Source organism: Parasteatoda tepidariorum, chromosome X1 (assembly GCF_043381705.1).
Source record: "Parasteatoda tepidariorum isolate YZ-2023 chromosome X1, CAS_Ptep_4.0, whole genome shotgun sequence".
Lineage (NCBI taxonomy): Eukaryota > Metazoa > Arthropoda > Arachnida > Araneae > Theridiidae > Parasteatoda > Parasteatoda tepidariorum.
This window is the reverse complement of record NC_092214.1, coordinates 11,514,573-11,532,118: the sequence shown is the minus strand read 5'-3', so window position 1 is coordinate 11,532,118 and position 17,546 is coordinate 11,514,573. Positions and strand designations below refer to the sequence as shown.

The window sequence follows — 17,546 nt, the reverse complement described above, 5'->3', positions numbered from 1 at the left end:
TCTTTTAAACATTAAAAAAAATGTTTTCCTCAAATGAAATTGGCTGCTTTGAGTAGAAACACTTTTGTGAGTGATAAGAAGAAAAAAATTAAGATCTTTGTATGCCAAGTATTTTTTTTCCCTGACTTCTTAACTGACGATATCAATCCTCGTTAATGCAATGCTCTAAATATATTAAAAAACATGAAGCGTTGGAAAAACTCATCTACTTTGCCTCTGTGACAAAGCTCAAATTAACTGGAATATGTTCCAAATGAAAACATAGCTTTATGAACCCATTTTAGGCCAAGCATAGAAATTTTTAAAAATGTGGTTTTATTTTCATTGAAATACACTTACAATTCATAAAGACACAAAAAAAATTCATGTATGAAAAATTATATTTTATGTAAGAAATGAAATGAAGCGTATAGGCGCCATTCACCAAATCAATGAACAAACCATTTAGTTTATAAAATATGTTTTATTATTTTTTTATTTACTGACATCATAAGAACGTGTGATAAAGGAATAATTTGTCAATAACGATTTGAAGTTCTCAACAAAAAGTGTCAATTGAATTGGGTATAATATAGCCTACGTCACAGGTTGTGTTGTTCCTACTAAATTTAACCCNACACTTACAATTCATAAAGACACAAAAAAAATTCATGTATGAAAAATTATATTTTATGTAAGAAATAAAATGCAGCGTAAAGGTGCCATTCACCAAATCAATGAACGAACCATTTAGTTTATAAAATATGTTTTATTTTTTTTTATTTACTGACATCATAAGAACATGTGATAAAGGAATAATTTGTCAATAACGATTTGAAGTTCTCAACAGAAAGTGTCAATTGAATTCCTAATAATTTATCGATGTCTTCAGAACCCTTGACGAAAGCAGAAAAATAAAATTAGCCAAAAATAGTGTTAATAAAAAAATATTTATTGAAATGGTGCTCACCTTTGGCCGAAAATGGGTATTAAATTGTTGTATATTTCCATGTAAATATGAGGAATGATGATCATACGCTTTGTTTTCACATCAACTTTTTCTTTCATCTCATTTAAACGCAATCAACTCGCCTCTTTCAAAAATTTAGATTTCTTATTGTAAGAAATTCATTTATTTTGACTCAAATATTTACGCCAAATTTTGTAAGATATTTTTTTTTTGCAATTCTTTAATTAAATTATTTTATATTATAGTTAAAATTACTTAATCAATAATTAAAGTGAAATATATTTGAATTAAAATATGTTTCATTTGATACTATCACGTTCTAGAGTTTTTCTATTTAGTATAAGAGTGTGCAAAATCGACATTTTAAGGAATATCTTTAAATGTGATTAATGATTGTTGAATTCTCAAGAACGAAAGTATAAGCTTAATGAATTGGTGAGGTTAAACTATATATACACTCGGACTTCCATTTAACGAACTTCCATTTTCTGAATTTCTCTATATTACGATTTTTTTCCAGGAACCAAGAACGTTTTGGAAATTTCTTCGTAAAATAACTTTCAAATAGCGAAGTGAGTTTTCTATCCAACGAACTTTTCTTTGAGAACCCACTTTCCCTATTTCCCAAAATATTTCATAACATTTCAAACTTGTTAACGTATCTTGTGGAAGAAATGACCTTGAATTGATTTTCGAAGCCACTTAAATTTTAGAGAAAGCAGTAAAATCCCTTTTTGTTGGCATTTCAAACGAAAAACTGAGATAAGATAAACGGATTTTATGAGTAGCCTGAACTAAACCTAAAAACGCATGTGGTAATATACGTTTAAAATTACTTTTGTAATAAATGCAACTTTACATAAATTGAGCTTTTTTTAGTTGAAAATGTATGTAGCATGATAATGTTCTTGCTTTCCGTACAGATTTCTTTTATATATTTGGAATCCTTAAAATATGGGTGTGGGTCCTCCATTTAGGTAAGGCAGGAGAGTGGTCAAAAGTCTCCTTATTGTTAGTTTAATTATTGCTTGCAAATTCTATCTATTCTCCTTAATTGTTCCAAACATTGTTATTAATATTAAGGGGCTTTCAACCTGGCTAAACTGTCGGGATTCCTGATCGCGTTGCCTATCATTTGAGTGCTTTAAGGCCATTTTAACTTCATTCAGTATTTTGGAAGTTCTTTAATTTCATCCTAATTTAGTTTATTAAGAATTATAAACTTATAGTTCCCTTGTCAGTTACTGACAAAGAGCAGATTCATCCACACAGAAATATTTATATCCAGATTAAATTTAAAAAAATAATTATAAGAATTTAAAAATAAAATATAAATTAAAGTAAAAATCCACAATGTTCAGTTTATTCTAATTTAAGAGAGAAGTAAAAGAAACTTTATTGGTCTCTCACAGGTTCTGCCTTTTTGTTTGAAGCATTTTTACCATTAAATTTACGTTTATAATCCTAAAAAATTTAACTATGCAACAAAACACCAATTTTCAGTTAGTAAATCGACTTTAAAAAACTGCCGAAAGGTAAAAAGTGCACCTTAAAATATCGTATTTTTAATACGTTTTTTTAACGAAATATTTAAAGGAAAAATTGATAAAGTTAAAATACCGTTATTTTAACGCAAACATTTTAACGAATGAACCAAGGGTGAAAATCATGACTTAAAATGGACGTAATTTTAACGTTAAATCCCAAACCTCAAAACGAACTAACATATTTTTAACGTTTATTTGCCTTTTTCATGCTGCATGGGATTGAATTCAAATTCGCTTATTTAGAGAAAGTAAATTATTGTGTCTGATTTCGTAATTAAAAATATCTTTTGTACTAATTAATTAGCAAACGAACCATTACGAATGCAACATAGTGCGTGACAGCATTATATCAAAAACTTCTAAAAAGGTGGGAACAACGGATAATTTTGAATTCATATTTATGATATATGCGCTAATTAATCACTATACTTTTCTGTTTAAAAATATTAACGCTTAATAATTTTCAAATTTTTGGACATCAATTTATTCCAAACAATAAATTTATGTGAAAAAATTCACCGTCTCCTACGTTGCATAATTTGGACAATCCAATGTATTTCATGTGTAGGGCATAAAAAAAATGAGAAAATACTTGAATATTTGCATTGGATAAATAGTTTAAAGTACTTACTTTAATCAATTTTTAGTTAACTTTAGTCAATTTATCATGGTTAGACTGCGTAACACATTTATTTAGAACTTAAGGTTAATTCTGAGTAATATTATCCAGTCAAAGAGCTTGAGAGTTGTCACATGCTTATTTAACTTATTATTATATTGCTTCGCTTAAATAATTTTACAAGTTCTTTTTATATTTATTATTTTTAACTTTAAACACACTTTAAAATGAAACATTTGAAAAAATTTCACTTAAAAATATAATTTATTAGAATAAAAAGAAGAGAATTTCGTAGTTTTATAAATTGTTAGCTTGAAATATTAAAAAAATTACCTGAAGCTTTAAATGATATTTTTAAAAATAAACTATAAAAATTTAAACAAAAAGTGAAGAAATCCATAAAAAAATTATTAACTATAATTCTCTGCCATTTTCGCATTGATAAAATCTACAAAAAGTGAAAAAAATCTACAAAAAATATAAACTTAATAACTATAATTCTCTGCTATTTTTGCATTGATTTAAATGCCAACTTGGAGACCCATCATTTTCAAAACTTACACTAGGGTTGATCTCGGAAATAAACCGGATTTTTCCCCATCTATTGCAATTCTACATCTGGGTTAATAAATAATAAGACATATTTATAATTTCTTTATGTATAAAATAAATTGTTTACGTAATGATACATATGAAAATACGTTTTTTTTAAAAGTTGACTAGCCATTTTTTACTAGTTTTAGTCTAGAACTTTCATTTGAAGCTTGGTTTCATGTGATCGTCAACAGAAATACAGTCTGACTTTTATTTAACGAACTTCCATTTTACGAATTTCTATATTTTGCAAATTTATCTATTTTGCGAATTTTTTCGAGGAACAAAGAACATTTTGGAAATTTCTTCGTAAAATAACTTCCAAATATCGAAGTGAATTTCCGATTTAACGAACTTTTCATTGAGATTCACTTTCCCTATTTTCCAAAATATTTCAGAACATTTCAAACTTGTTAACGCATTTTATGGGGGAAATGGCCTTGAATTAATTTTTGAAGTCACTGCTTTACGTAATGATTTACTGCTTTCTCTAACAGTTATTTTAGAGAAAGCAGTAAAATCCCTTTCCCTTCTTGTTTGGAATTTCAAACGAAAAACTCAGTACAAATTAACAGATTTCATCAGTAGTAATTAAACTTATAAACGCATTTGGTATTGTATGTTTAAAATTACTTTTATAATAAATGCAGCTATAATTTTATACATAAATTTAGCATTTTTTTTCAGTTGAAAGTGTATGTAGCATGATAGTATAACACTGGATAGTGTTTTGCTCTCTTCTTGCCTTCCATGCAAATTTCTTTTGTGGTTAAGATTTATTAAATAAATAGTAGATACTAGTTCACAAGATAAAGGTGCATCAATTACTATTTTAATTATACCTAGAGTTTATGAATTTAAAATCTGTTTTGTGTTGTTTAAGTGTTTTAAACGGTGATTTTCTATTTAACGAATTTTTCACATAACGAACTTATTATCGGGATTTAGCGACTTCGTTAAATAGAGATCCGACTGTATTTTGATAATTTCTATATTTAAAAGACAGTTTCCTCGTTTGAAAGATGCGAAGACGAGTTTGCCCCGATATCTTGATCTTGTGTTTTTTTCTCCAAGCATTTTTTAATTTTTTTTTTTTTAATTTCATGAAACGAATTTTCGTCAATATTTAGATGAAAAGGAATATGCTTCTTTTAATGAAAAGCTATACTTAGATACGTGAGGTAGATATGAATAAGTAATTATAAAAAATGAAACGAATTTTCACGGAGGCCTGTAAGAAAATAAAAATTATTTAAAATCCCTGCCAAAAGTCGTTAAGGATAAAATTGCAAAGAAAAGAAGAAGCAGGAAAGGAAGAAAAACCTGGCGCTTGCAACTTTTGGAGAAAGTACTAATTTTGATTTAAAATATAAATTGGAAAGAATCCAATGGCTCTATCTTCAGATTAAACTCATTTATTGTTTTGAGTCGAATATAATGTTTTCTAAAATAGAACCATAGAAGGTGAGAAAAAAGTAAACAAGAAAATCTATTTCAAACTAGAACTTGTATCTGTTTTATGGTTTGAGTTACGTCACATACATAAACATCCGCAAGTTTTTAAAATGCTTTTCTGTTTATTTTGACGTCGGTGTGACATCATTTGCGAATATTATCTGTAGATTCTTTGCAAATATATATTAAAGAATTTTTCAATTATTTGATGAAACAATTATCTGGCTTTAAAACGTAAGAAACGTCTCAAAAGGTATAAACAACAACGTGAGTAGCACAGCAAATTCTAAATTCTATCGATATTTATGTTAGATGCACAAAATAATCATTGCTTTATCCAACATTCGTTTCTATCTTAATAAAATTAACCCTGGAATAATTTTTTCTATTGAATTATTGAACACTAGATTATCTTTAAAAATAAATTTATGAACAAAAACGATCAGTGTTGCACGTGTTACATTTTTGGACAATCCTATATTTCACTTGAAAGAAAATGGCATTTTGCATTAGAAATATTTTATAATAACATAAGAAAGTACTTAAATACTTGAAAAACTATGTTACTAATGGTTATATAACTTTAAAGTACTCACTTTATTTTATTTTTTGTTAAAATATTAGCGTTGCATTTATGAACATGTATCAAAACCCTAAATTGCTTTTTCTAAAAATCTTTTAAACAATAATATAACTTATCTATTTCAGTCATTTCTTAAGGATGATATTCAATAACCATCCTATTTAACACTAGAAAGACTGAGACTTAGTATATACCTATATTGCCCAAAAACAGTCAAAATGACTGCATTGTGAAAGAATAACTACTGTGCAATAAAATTTGTTGAAAATTAATTTTTAAAATTTTTTACATTATTTACAGTTGTATAACAAGTTATTAGTAAACATTAACAATTAAAAAAATTATATATTGTACAAAGAGTCACAAAATTCAAGGAAATTGTGTCATTATATGCATCATTGTTTTTCTAATTAAATTTAAAAAGCATTCAAAATGACATTCTTGGGCAAGCTAGTATTAAAATTTATATTATTAGTTTTATTTATAAATATCTAGAAACTATTTCAAAGGAATATATGTGTGTATTACATTGGCTCTGTTAACAGAATGAAAGTCCAAAATTGACCCTTTTGAGGTGAAAAAAATAGTTTTCTAAGTATTTATAAAAATCTTTCGCAATAATTTATATTAATTTATATCATGAGTTATTACAAATGTACTCTAAGAAATGCTGTTATTATAAATGTATTCTAAAATTATAATAATAAAAAATTATAATAGCAAAAAATTATAATAAGAATTATAAATATACTCTAAAATTTTTCTCGAAACTTGAGAACTTTTTTAAACCATTATATCATGTTCCAAATATGATATTATAGATATTAGGAGCGGAAGAAGGAGAACAAAAATTTAAATATTTTAATAAATTAGAATCCTTATTAAAAATTATTTAAATTAAAGAATATTATTCGGTTATGTAACAAAGAAGTTAATTGTTTTAGAAGAAAAGAAAGTTTACCGAAGTGCATGCATGTAAGTTAAATGTTAATTCATGTTCCACAATTACTCTAAAAACTTTCAAAGCTAGATTACTATTAGTGAATGGCAAAAAGTGTACCAATCACTAACCTTAAAAATATATTCATGCCAGTAAAGCTATCATAACCATAAAAATATAGGTGTGCCCGTAATTTTTTTCTCGAAAAATATGAGGCCATTGACTGCAAATTAACATTTTACTTGTTAAATTTATCTTCAGATCGAAGCTTGATATTGTTTGAGACGTAGTAAATTTGTTTATCTAATCTGGATGAACCGTGGAATAAGGCGAAGTAAGGCAATGTTGCCATGTGTGAGAATGTCGAGGAAGAGAGACGTCCTTCGGCCTCTACTAGGATCGTAGCCAGGACTTCTGTGTTCGAAGCCTGATTATGAAGTCACTATAGAAACGGGTGTACACACCTGATTTGAGGTGATAAATTCTACTGAATAAAGGCATCTATTAAAAATAAACTCTCTTCATTTTGATAAGGTCATTGCAATTTCGGGAACTGAACTTTGTTTTGCAAAGAAGGAAGCTGGTCGTAAAAATTTACAGTAGTTTTACAGAAATTTATTAGTGTGTAGAACAAGTTCACTGATTTCAAATTCATAAAATATATATTAAAATAATTAATAAAATAGTATATTAAACTAAAATATAACATTTCCTATATTTTAAAAACAAATTAGAATATATTTCCTTGCAGCTATATTGCTGGGTTTTTTTAAATCAAATTTTGTGTTAATATGATTTTGCGTATATTGCCCAAGTCAAAATTCTTGATTGTCCCATCAGACAATTTTGATGGTTTACCTTGGTTTCAGTGCATTTCCTCATGGTTCAACATCATTTGATGGTCACTATCATCCAACATTTTCCATTACGTGATCATGGTTTTTCATATGCCAACAAACTTCTATCATTCCATGATGGAAAATGCTACTTTAATGCTATGATATTTAAGTATCAAGAGAAGTTTGACTCTCATGAACCAACAATCCGTGAGGATCCGTGATGGTTCATGATGGTTCCAACTATACATTTCCGTGATGGTTTGTTGTTAGTTCTCAGGAATATACCATCTGAACAATTTGGGTTTTTTATGTTTGAACATCATAAATCAGTCTGAATTCCTGCATTGGGATGGTGGTTATTCATGATCATTCAAACATTTGATTTCTAAGATACTATCGTGGAAATTTGCGATGGCTCAGCATGAACAAATCATCTAAACAAGTTGCTATTTTTATCTTGGACCATCATAAATCAGTCCGAATTCCTACATTGAGGTGATGATTATTTATGTTGGCTACCATCAAAAAATATAATGATTCATGATAGAATTATTGATTGTTACCATCAAAATTATGTTGGTCCATCAATGGGAAACCATCAAAAATTTTGACTTGGGTGGACAAACTAAAGGTACCTTTAAATTTCGACATAAAAGATATGTCAGACATAAATCGAACATTCAAAGCTCTACATAATTAGAATTCTATTAAGAATTAGAATAATTCTAATTTGATTCTATTCATAATTAGAATAATTCTAATTAGATTCTATTCATAATTAGAATTCTCTTTATCTGCCAAACTTAATTTCTGAGAGTCATTCGATATTTTGCAAAATTCTAATTATTTAGTTAATAAACTTTCTAGTATCCCACCGTTTTGTAAAATTTGGAAGTATGTTGCAGCGTGAGGTTGCCGCCATATTCCCTTCTTATATCTTTTTTTTATCTCGCTCCACCTCTGTCTCAATTGGTTTAATTGCATGGTCATTCAGTGTTTAGACACTGAGGAAGATTTATAAAACTGTGCCTCGAAGTATTCTTTATGGATATGTATACAGTTGCAATCTAAAATTAAAATTGTGGACTATTTAAATGAGATACCAGTCATCTTATAACAGATTCAGTTCTGTTCTATAGTTTTATGAATTCATATTATAAAATAAAAATATTGTTTTTAAAATGATTTTTTTTCTTTCTTTTGATATTGCTGTAATCTATCGATTAAGGTCATGACTTGAAATAAAAGTTAATTTACTATTAAGTAATTTTCAATTCTCCTAATACTCTCTCTAGCAATAAATTTATCTCAGTCGGGCTCAAAATGGGCTCAATATGGGTCCAATAAGAATACGCACCGAGGGACCAATATTGGGATACCTTGATTTTTTAATATTGGTTTCAGATTGACCTATATAGGGCCTACATTGGCCAAAATTGAACCTACATTATGTATACGAAATATCGGTAGAATTTGAAAATTCTATATAGGACTAATATTGGCTGTAAAATGGCTGTAAAATATCGGGTGATTCGAAAAATTCTATATAGGGCCAATATTGCAAAGGCCCTTTGAGTCTTTACTGAGCAAAGATTCATGACTATTGGTCCAATTAGGGCCCACGTTATTTTGCTAAAAGGGCTCTTTGTATTGTCTGAATCATTCTTACACTTAAGCTTGAACTTGCTAATATTAATAATTTTTTTCATGAATTTAAATATTTCTGGTGATAATGGTATACATTTAAAATATACGATACATATCAAGATAGTAAATTATATTATAATTTTAGTTAATGAATTTCAAGTAACAAACGCTTACTTAACGTCATGATCTTCGTCGTCAGCCATATTCCTGTCCTGTAAAAAATAGATTTGATTAATGACTCAATTGATTATGTTTCCAACTAATAAATAATAGTGACATATTTTTCCAAAAATATAACATTTATGAACACGAATATAAACTGTATATTATTTCAAGCGTTTATCAATTATTTTTTTACTACCAATAAAATAAAGTTTATACAATGTGTACAAATTAAGTTATCGTGGCAGTGCTAGATTCTGGAATAGAATTTGTCTGCTCGGTTTCAAGTGTTTGTCCTAAATGGTGGCAGCATTCATTTCTTGATATTTGTTTTCACACACCTTTTGCGTATCATTATTCAAATTCTGGAGGAATATTACATTTTCTTTGTAGTTAACTACAGCTTCTTTATTACAATTGTCTTTTTTTTAAATATACGACTGCAAACTACTTTTGAAATGTAGTCACTACTTCGCCACTTTTAGAAGACAAACTTAACGGAAGAACTTCATCAATGTTCAAAATGATTTTCAATTAAAAATAGGCTTGGTTAAATAGGAGGTGATATTAAAAAGTTTTAATTCATGTTTGTATGAAATAGTTTTTTATTCTAAAGCACTTTTTACGAATTTGCTCTTTAAAGCACCGATTTTTCTGAGCATCAGACTTAGATCTTAACGCTCGGCCACAGAAACATTCTCATTGTGTACGTTAACGGGCCCGAGAAGGATTTGTACCAATCTGATTCGAACATTTTTTTTGCGTAGAAACGTTTTTTTTAAAAACTTAATTAACGTTAAAAGTAGAGGTAAAAACTTGTACATAAAATCTTAGGCCCCATTATAAAATTGTTCAGGAGAGTGTTTTTGGTGACAACGATTGCATCTGTGTGCTGTTATCTAGAAGTAGTGACATGAAAACTACTTACGTGGAAACAATACTAAGGAGCAATTTGGTTTAAAAACTTAGGCTTATACCTATAGAGTCCCTAAATATGATACACTGCAAATAATTCACTAAGAAACTCGCAGTTAATGAAAACACCGTGAAAACCAGTTATGCACGACTATTCGAAATATTTACCAGTATAAGTACTTTTTCCAATTCGAATTTATTTGAAATATTCGCGTGAGACTTAATTTACTTAATTTACTAAATGAAACATTATTTCTAAAATACTGATCAATTCAAAGGACAGTTAAATGTATAAAACAGATTTTTTCAATGAATCGAAATTGAAGGCATTTAATGATTTAATGAGGCCACCTAAAATTTGCTAATCAATAAATGCAGGCGATAGTTACGATACAAAATATACATTATCTACATATTTTCAAAGTTCCTTTGTACCTGCTTCATTCTTAGTTTTATTCAAAAAAAACTTTTATGTTTCAAAATCTCCGTAACCAATTTGGCTAGAATTTTCGAATTAGTCATTGTAATTTTAGACGTTAAATATTCCAAAAAATTTCAGGCTCTTTTTAGTTAAATAATTAAACAATAATAAATTATCAGTCATCATTTTCATAAATGTTTTTAAATAAATAAGTATTTTATAAATAAATACAAAAAATTATTTATTTTAATGATTTGGCAGATAGCGACTAAAAGAAGCCAGAAATTCGTTGAAAATGAGGAAATACATCCCGCGTTAATTAGCTAATATAAGATCCGTAAAGCAAGAACATTGATTTCATCAGAAATTCCGACTATGTAGTTTGAATTACTTCCTCTGACAACTATAGGTCAAATCCAAAGTACACTGGAGTAAGAAATCTCTAGAACCGATTTTAAAAACATTTGATCTGTGCATACATTGATAAAATACAAAACAAGTAATTATTCAGCAACTGTTATACAGAAGAGTGCGTAACATTGGTTGGAGTCGGAAGGTAAGAAACAGCAGTTGCACAATAAACAACAACAAAAATGGGTTAATAGGGTCCCCTCTTACAGACCTTGTAGCGTGATACCATACTTGAAATACATCATTTCCTGTGGCAGAATAGTCTTGTGGCAATTTCATACCTTCCAAATCCAATAAGTACTATGCACGAACATGCGTGTGTATTACAATTGTTGAATGATTATTTGTTTTGTATTGTATCAATGTACGTTATTTGTTTTGTATTGTATCAAATTTCATTAAAATCAGTCTCATAGTTGTAGAGATAATCGACCGAGTCTGCAAATTTTCTTTATTTCTTACATAAGAATGTGAAAATACTAGGGGAGAAGCTGTATTAACATTTGTGATTTCTGAAGTTTGCCTTTTCCTTGGAAGTTAACCCTAGCATTTATTGAGGGGGTCAAAATTATTGCTATTTAGTTCCTTTTTTCGCCGACCAGGTGGCCGAGTGGTTAGCGTGTTTGACTGCGGAGGCATTGGCCCTGAGTTCGAATCCTGCTCAGAGCATGAATGTTTCTTTCTCTCTCGGTGTTCTATGTCCTTTCCTCTTTGTGTGAATGTGACCCGAGCTATAAACGGGTTTGTGGTTGTGTGGCGTGGGCGACGCTGCTCCACCACCGTGGTTTCGCCACACGAGAAGAGAGTAGCAGTTCTGGCATTTCTGTGGCCAATGGGACAAACCCCAAGTCCCCGCCATTTAAAAAAAATAAACAAGTTCCCCTTTTCTGTTCAATCTAATGACTCCAAAATCTAATTGCTCAAAAATTAAAAGGGATATTTGAACTATACAATTTTTGATTATTTCCTTGCCTGAAATAGCTATCTAGACAAATGATTTTCTGTGTAATTTTTATCTTTATTTGAATGAAATCGATGTATACAAGACTATTTGTTCAAAAGTTATTAAAGTTTTATGCCTAAAAAGTTCACTATTGTACTTCTTACCTTTTACAATGCTATACAAGTGAGCGAAGTATACAAGCCTATGTATTTTATAACTTATAACTTATCTGAACTTATTTACAATGCTATACAAGTATAAGATCCAACGTAATTTTTACGTTGAATCAAATGAAATCAGGTCCAATTGTTTAGAAGAGTTTCACGACTAAGAAATATAATTTTCAATGATACTTTTTAACTTTCACAGCTATTAGTTCTATTGTTAATTTTCGATTCTAGCGATTTTAACTTAAATAAATAAGTAAGAAACAATGGCTGACAAACGGTGTACAAAATGTTTTTAAAGACCTCTTCAAACTCTATTCAATTGATCTCATACAATTTAACGTAATACATAGGAATGAATACTTTGCTTGTCAATATGCCAGAGTATATTAAAAGCTTCTATTGACGTCATCTTGATTATAGTGTAAAAAGAGATGTGTTCTCTTCTGTGCCAATTTTTTCAGCATGAAAAAGAATGCAGCAGAGTCTTTATAATTTGCATTCTCTAAAAATGCGGCTTAATCAACAGTCAAATTATTAGATGTGTAAAATCTTAGTTATCTAAACAGCTTTATTGTTTTTAAGTGGCATTTGCATTTAATTACGTCCGGTTAACATTGTAATGCAAGACGTTAAAAATTAATACAAATGGGAAGTATATAAAAAACCCATTACATATATGTTTATATATAAAATTATTGCATACATGCTCGTGCAAAACATGTCATTATTAAAACACTACAGCGAGTCTAATAATTTGGTCTAATTATTATAATATACTAATATAATATAATATTCTATATTTATATAATATATCGTCTAATTTAACCAATTAATACACGAATGTAAACAAGTGCAAACACAATAAAGCTGTGTAGTATGACCTGATAATTAAGAGAATCTTATAGTGCGTCTAATAATTTGGCCAGAGACTAATATGTATACAATTAAGGTAGATTTTGTTCTTATTTGAACTAAAATTGTCCTTTTAAGTGAAATGTGACAATAGATAAGCAAGTTTTCAGAAATTCAGAATTCCTGCTTTTCAAATTACTTATTTTTCAAAATTTCAGTTAGTTAAGGAATATTATTTTAAATTTTTGAAAGTCATGAATTTTCTTTTCTTTATTTATCCATAGATTGATAGTTCAGTAAGTTTAGAAATGATTTTTCTGTTTCTCCTCTGAATAATATTTTAGATTTATTTTTTAAATCTAAAAGGAATCTTCAGGTGCTGTGATAATTTCCTAAATCTGTTGTGTTGAAAGATTTATACTTCTCAATAAATTCAAGTTGGCAAACTTCATGACCCAAAATAAAACTTTTGCAATGCTTCTTATTAGGAAATGGGAACTAACCTTTTTGTGCACACACTTCATGCCCCACTGTACACCAAACGCACGAAGGAAATTATTTCATTTTTGTTTCAACAGTCGAAACAACTTTTTTAAAACATTTGTCCAATAACTTTGGTTTTGATCACTGCGTCCTTTTACTCATATATCATTTTCAACATATGTAATACCTACCATTCGGTATTACATTCAGTAGGTAATCGATTGATTGAATTGATTAAAAGTGATTTTCTCAAGAACTATTCGATCGAAGTCACTCAAATTGTGTATTCCGTGTAAAATTGCATTCTTTGAAATGACGCGAGGAACTTTATATCTTACAGTTCATAATTTATTCTAATTAATGAGTATAGTAATAAAAGTAATAAATATTTACTTGAAATTTTTTTTGCATAGAATCATCTTTAAATCTTATAGTTCTGTGCAAAAATTCACTTATATGAGATCTAAGGAAAAAAGTAAAATTTAGATTAACGAGCGCTACAACTATATCTTTGGAGTCCGTTGAGAGAAAGTGCGTTTTTGTACCTACACTAATTAATTAGCATATCTTATTTGGAAGTGAACATTCTTTTCATTTAAAATAGTCCGTTTTTTTCCTTTCTTTCAACTTGCATAAAAAGCTTATATACAAACAAATGACTAACTATGTAAAGACTAACTTAGAGGACTTCACTTATTTTTTATATTTCTTCAATCTTAGGTTGGTTATTACGACAAAAGGTATTTTTGAAATGTTTTTTACCATTCCATTCAAAAAACTATGCTGCAATGTATAGTTATTTGGGTGTTCATATTACAGTCACCAGTATTGCATCATACATGTGTTTGCCAACAAGCGTGCAACACTTTAATCGCCTCTCAAAATAACAGACGCTTAATTCTTTTGATAGTTGCACTCACTTCTTATGCAATACACTTTTCTATTTAAAATTAACACTAGAAAAACATTTTTCATTCATTTTTAAGATTGTCCTAAATAAAAAAAATTTTGTGAAGCGTTTCAAACTTTGCGTAAAATAATCCTATAGTTCACGTTCAAGAAAAAGGCTTTAAGTTGCAGTTATATTTCATAAAAATATCAAAAAATTCTTAAATACGTGAAAAAAATTATTTTAAGGATAAAAAAATAGCTTTACTCTATTTTTTGTTAACGAGGTTTCGTAAGTTACTTTTTTAAGCATGCATCCAAAAACTAAATTGCTTCTTCGAAAAATATAATACATATATATAATTTATATATATTACTGCCATATTTTATAAAGCAACCGTCCAATTTAAACATTTCTTTTTACTTGTAAACACAATTGTTTTGGCTGTGTCAAGATCATGAATAACCAAAATGTGCCCTTTTGCTTGGAAAAAAATAATTTGTAAACAAAATTTACTTCAAAATATTTACAGTGTAGTATTAAATTTTAACTTAATTATAGTCAGAGTTTATCAGGGTGAGATTACCCATTATCCTCGTGACATTCTCGATCAGTTTTGGATAACCCCCACAGCTGCGTGTGAGGATGGTGCAAGACTTGAGGGGTCAAGTAGAGATTTTAAGAAATATTCTTTCCCGTTTCCTCTTCTTTTACACTTTTCAAAACATCCCTCTATCTCGAATTTATTTTAATTTTGAAATACATTGGTTATGTACAAGAAATATTTTGAACATTGACATTAAATCTATTTTGAAAAAGAAAGGTAAATGAAAGATAAGAAATTTCTTTTTGTAAACATTGACATTTTAGCGCATTTTAGGCCAAGCATAGAAATTATCGAATAATTTTCATTGAAATGCATTCATTAAAACACAAAAAAAAGTTACGTAAATAATATTTTATTTAAGAAATAAAATGGTAGCACCATTGTTCAAATGAATGGACAAACCATTTAGTTTAACATTAGTTTTTTTATATATATAAAGTTTGTTTTTTATTTTATTCAACTTTTATCCGTCATAAAAACATATGATTAATCTCAAATGGATAAATTATACATTTTCAAAAAGTCAAATTTGTCAATAATCGTCTCAAATTAAGACACTAGCGTTGTTAAAAAATTTGTCAACAGAAAGTGCTTACTATAATTGAATTACTAATATTTTAAAGATCTCTTCAGAACCCTTGAGAGTAGCAGAAAAATAAAGTTAGTAAAAAATATGCGTCGCAGTGTTAATAAAAAATATTTATTTAAGTGGTGCATTTACGGACGTTTGGCCGAAAATGGGTGAAGCATTTATTTTTATGACTACTGTGCAACGGTCATCTTTTTAATATTTATTATAGTAAAAAAATTACGATTTGATTTTTATTAGATTATTATTATTGCGCATATCATAAATATTTTCAGAAATACTGTATATTATAGAAAAAAAATTCTTTTTATCTCTAACTTAACTTATATGTCATGTTTTATATCAGAAACACTAATGCTTATATTCTTGGAATATCTGTAATAGTTTTGTGATTATGCATGAACTATGATGCAGATTACAATTTTTACAAAAATTAGCTCAAACGTTATGAAATGAAAAAGTACACTCGGTTTGATGTTAGTCGGTGTTAGGCTCCCAACTTTTGTCCTATTATAATTTAATTAAATGGAGTCACTATTTCGTGCAACCTTCTCTTACCTTAAGTAAATAGGCGTGTGTGTAAATTATCTTTTTTTTCTGTTTTACAAATATTTGCCACCTAATATGTCAAAGCAAAATTCTTGTTTTGTGTCCCGATATGCATGTCGTGCTTCGGCTCTTACTCTGGTAGATTAGATGCGAGAATAAAATAATTTATCCCTTAAAATATTAGTCCCTGCACCAAAACTCCAATTTTCTCCATGTTATTTAAAGAACTAGTAGTGTACAGCTACTGTAAAATTTTGCCTTAATTATTATTTAGGGATGGAAAAACTGTTTTAATTGGAATTTGTATAGAACTCTATATAAGAAAATTGTTCATAATTAGTAAAAGATACGGAGAATAAAAACGAACAGAAATTATTAACACTAGACTAACTTAGTATATACCTATATTTCCCAAAAGCAGTCAAAATGACTGCATTGTGAAAGAATAACTAATGTATAAAGAAATTTGCTTAATTAGTTTTTATTATTTTTTATATTTTTTACAGTTATGTAGCAAGTTATAAGTAAATATTAATAATAAAAAAAAATTACTTCACTTGGAAAAAAATAATTTATGCATTATTGTTTGTACATTTTTTGTAAATGAAAAAGCAGTCAAAATTACTTCCTTGGGCAATCTAGTGTTAAACATTCAGTGCAGTAAAAAAATGCTTGAAAAATAAAGAATATTAAAGATGGAAAATACAATATCTTCAAAAAATGATATTTAATTATGGATGTAGTCTAATATCCTCTGGAATTTTTAAGCAAAATGTTCAACATACCCAAATGTTTAGTATCGTTTTCTTTTTATTTGATCTTATTACTTGGAAACACAATAAAAAAAAAGTTTTTTGAAAAATAAGCGAGCCACTTTTTTTGTAATCTCAGCAAATTTTAATTTCAGATTACTGCTTTGAAATTTTAACAAGACTTTGCTTTAACAAAAGAAGCAAACATTTAAATAAACATTTTTAAGAAATAGGCATTGAAATGATTAAATAAATATGAAGGTACATACCGTGTAAGAAGGAAGGGAAAACTTTGACCCAGCAGTTGAAGTCTCTAGAAAGACTGACCGTTGAGGAGGAAAGAGAAGTTATATTTAACCACCCCTTTTATTTATTTCATTTCACTGACTCCCAAGAAAGGAAGTGACTGCTCTTTTAAATTTATCATCACTTTCAAATCTTTTTTCTCTATTAAAATCATTTTATAAAGTGCTTGCATTTAGGAAAAACTGCATTTTCATTTTATTTTTCAACATTAGCCGATAAGTTTTTAACATATTATCACATTTGTTTGATTAGCAAAATTTAAAACTAAAAATTCAACATACATTTCCAGGCCAAATTAGTAGGCGAAACATAAGATTCTATGTA

At 28.3% G+C, this 17,546-nt stretch overlaps 1 protein-coding gene across 1 annotated transcript in view; it reads right to left on the bottom strand.

The window, feature by feature from the left end:
* The window catches only part of LOC107436183 (troponin T), an 82,220-nt gene extending 64,910 nt beyond the window's left edge, over window positions 1-17,310 (bottom strand). The window contains exons 1-2 of the mRNA XM_071187413.1: window positions 17,186-17,310; window positions 9,348-9,385 (exon numbers count right to left, since the gene is read on the bottom strand). The gene's annotated coding sequence lies outside the window, so the exon portion shown is untranslated. The remainder of the gene's footprint in view (window positions 1-9,347; window positions 9,386-17,185) is intronic.
* Between the last annotated feature and the right edge of the window lie 236 nt (window positions 17,311-17,546).